The sequence below is a fragment of the Triticum dicoccoides genome, chromosome 3A (genome assembly GCF_002162155.2).
Source record: "Triticum dicoccoides isolate Atlit2015 ecotype Zavitan chromosome 3A, WEW_v2.0, whole genome shotgun sequence".
In the NCBI taxonomy this organism is placed as follows: domain Eukaryota; kingdom Viridiplantae; phylum Streptophyta; class Magnoliopsida; order Poales; family Poaceae; genus Triticum; species Triticum dicoccoides.
In genome coordinates this window covers 567,198,123-567,201,789 of record NC_041384.1, presented here as the reverse complement: position 1 = coordinate 567,201,789, position 3,667 = coordinate 567,198,123, and positions in this window count along the sequence as shown.

The following is a 3,667-nucleotide window of genomic DNA, read 5'->3' as shown; positions in this document are numbered from 1 at the left end:
GGAGTGGGGGTGGGCCGGTTGGGCCTTTTGGCCTGATGGCTAGCTGGGCCATTCGGCCCAGGGGGAGGGGGGTTCTTTTTTTTGCTGTGTTTGTTTTTTGTTTTTTTTGTTCTTTTTATTTATTTTCTTTTCTGTTTTAAATCATTTTAAATTATCTAGGCATTTTATAAAAATGTGTTTATTACACCATATTTACTTAAGCAAAATATGGCACCGTCCGAACATTTTTGTTTAATATTTTGAAAGCTTTTGTCGTTTGACTTAGTTAGGATTTAAATTTGAATTGGTTTCGAATTAACCCGAGATTAACTACAGTGACAGAGGTGACGTGTCACCATTAACGTGAGATTACTGTAGCATGATTATCCGGGCGTCACAATTCTCCTCCACTACAAGAAATCTCGTCCCGAGATTTAAGAGGTAGAGCAAGGGGGAGAGGTCTGGTTACGATATTCTAACGAGTCTTCTCGGTCTTGGTTGCACTTCCCGAAGTAGTTGATCCCCTTTGGTGATGTCTTCATTTCTCTACTCCGGGTCATCATGATGAAGTGGCCATCCTTCCTTCGGAGTCTTCATCATACCAACGAAATAATAAGGGGGTATACCGAAAGAATGGACCTCTGTAGGGTAGACTATCTGGTAGACAACATCGAGGATGGTTGCGGAAAGTAACTCCCGAATGAAAACTTAAGACAACATCGAGAGCAAAGTAAGTAGGTACCATGAGAAGTTTTCGAGCGGGTAGGCAATCGTTCGATGCCTGAAACAAAGTGTGAAAGGGGTTCAAGCAACAGGAATAAGTATTGTGTTTGATACCAGAATCGATGATCTCTCGGAAGGTGGCTTGTGAATTACATACGAGGCCATGCGCAAGGAACAACGTTGGGAACAGGGGTGTACACAAGAGTCAAGTTTCGATCCTGTGGAACTGTGGGTTATGGGCCCACCATGTGGTTTAGAAGAAGGAAAACGGTGATGTCTTGCACGATCATGTAAGCAAGGGATGTCAGAGGGTAGCCTGTTGATTATGTCGGCAACAACATCGGTGCCAAGGGCGAGGGATGAAGAGAACCATTTTTCCTGCTCGTTGAACAAGGCGGACCAATAGGCAATGTTGTCGTCCATCGGTGGCTACCGGAATGTCATCAACAATAGTAACAGGGTCTTACTGACGGAGTGGTACGACAAGGTGCTTACCTAAGCAGGGAAATGTCACTGCTCAGTTAAGTCAGATTACTGGAAAGGTTAAACAATACAATGGAAAGGAAATGTGATCAACACATTAAACGGAACAATGGAAAGGAAAATGTGTTTAAACACATATTTTAGGGGTATATCCTTCCCAAGGACAAACAGAGCATGATATCCGTGACAGGATATAATGTAGAAAACCCTTTAGGTAAGGGGAAGAATTTTCATGACATTACCCATACAACGGTGTTTGGATAAATGAGCAGGAAACATTTAGCATTGGGCTTCAAATGTTCTTGTTGAAAATCAGAGTACCATAGACATGTTTCGAGATAGCATTGACATGGTCTTCAAGTAAAGATCGGACCTTGGATACAAGAAGGATTCATCAGGAACAACTTGCAGAATAAGTCTTACAGTTTTCCCATGGAAGAATGGGTAACCTTGCTGAAAGGGAACTATAACAATAGGGCCTCCGACCAGGTGTGCTAGGCATGACATCACCTTACCGGGTCACATAAAGACCATTGTTATAACTCTTGGAAATATGTTCCAACCATCATATCTGACTGAGATTCCGATCTGATTGGTCTGAGGATACCTCAGGCTCAGGATGCCTGAGAAGACAAGGTGCGACAAAATGACGAGAAGACATTATAAGATTCTCGGGAAATGAACTATGGAACCGAGTTCCGAAACAAGAGTTCATCAGTAAACCAAGGAGAGGATGAGGAGGTGGCTGATGGACTCAGCGACAAATCATCAAGAATTCCAAAGGATGGATTTCCACAATTAGGTGAACAAGGGGATGACAATTGTCAGTTAAAATGATACAATGAGGTATGCTCGGGGAAACATACCCTTTTAAACATTGGTTGAAAGGTGCACCCGAAATATGGGCTGGGTCGCACGAACAATGTTAAAATGGTGACTTAATGAACAAAAGAATTAGAATGAAACTATCGATCATTCACTTCAAGCAATAGGGTTGCTAGAAGTTTTGAATTCACACCTCAAAGTTCAATTGCCGGTATTCCGATTAGAATCGACACGGGGACCAAGAATTAATGGCGATGGTGAGAAGTATTACTATACCAAGAATTCTTAGGAGGTGGTGAAATTCTCACAACCTTCTTCTTGAGATAAGAGATGGTAATGTTCCAAGGTAAAGAAGAACAATTGTTGGATAGCAAGGAACTCAAGGTATAACACCAAACACGAACATGCTTGTGTTGGTGGGAAGGCAATAAAGTGGTCGACGACAATAAAATTCATCGAGGGCAAGGATGGTATTTCTCATCATGAATTCAATTGATATCCTGGACGAGACCAAAATGTTGATGATGATCACGACACAATTGTCGAGAGATTTCATGAAGGTGTTATCGATCGGCGATGACATCAAGTCAAAGGAATGATGAAGCGAAAGGTTATTGGAACCACGGTTACGTCACAAACTCGGAATCAAGCTTGTTGTACAAGGCGAAATGATAAGACGAGGAAGGTCGATGTAAGCTTAGCTCATCGTCAAAAAGTTGTGCTCCGGGAAGAAGGACCAGGTAGCACAGTTAAAAAGTTGCACGATAATGATATAGCCGATCAGGCTAGGAATAACTTGAAGGGTTATTAAATCATAAGCAACGAAAATTACTTAGAGTTATTGAATCGTAGTGCGGAATCGGTTCACTTAACGGTGTTCTCGAGTGTTTAATAACTCAGGGCCCGTGAAAAATTGGAACCAGTGAGAATGTAGCACTTGGTTGAAGAACCCATAAGAAGTTATGCAGTTCCGTGATAATCTTGAGATACCAGGGGGGTAATACTCGACGACAATTCAAAGTAGAGGTTGGACTGGGGTATTACCCCGTAGAAGACAAGCGCTTAAACTTGCACGAGAAATGTTATTTAAAGGAGAACATGGTCGGAACCATGATTGAAAAAGGCCAGATCCCAGATATAAGAACTTATACCCAGGAATAATTAACTTAAGAGAAGCTTTAATGATAAGATCCACATCGTGTCCATGGGCATGAACACAAAGTTCAAAGTCGACTCCCACTTCTTCAATGTATAACCTTCCATTCACTTTTCGCTTTGATAAAGGCATCATGCTGAAAGTTTTATCTGGTGAAATACCAGATGAGTATGACTCATGAAAATTCCGAGTTCACACATATAAAGGAAGGCATAGGTTCAACCCATCAGGGTATCGTGGAAACATATACCACAAGCTTCAATAGTAAATACGACCAGCTCGAAAGCAGAGCATGGTTGGCCAAGCAGATGATACAATTTACCAAGGGCATTATGTATCAGGTAAAGAACTCACAAGAATTTTGGTTGTGAAGGAAATTGTCGGATAATAACCAAGCAAATGGTCTCGCGGACCACAAGGAACCTGATGTGAGTATCGATACTCAATCAGAAGGGAAAAGGAATGCAAGGTATCCGATTATAGAAACCATTGACTAATTAA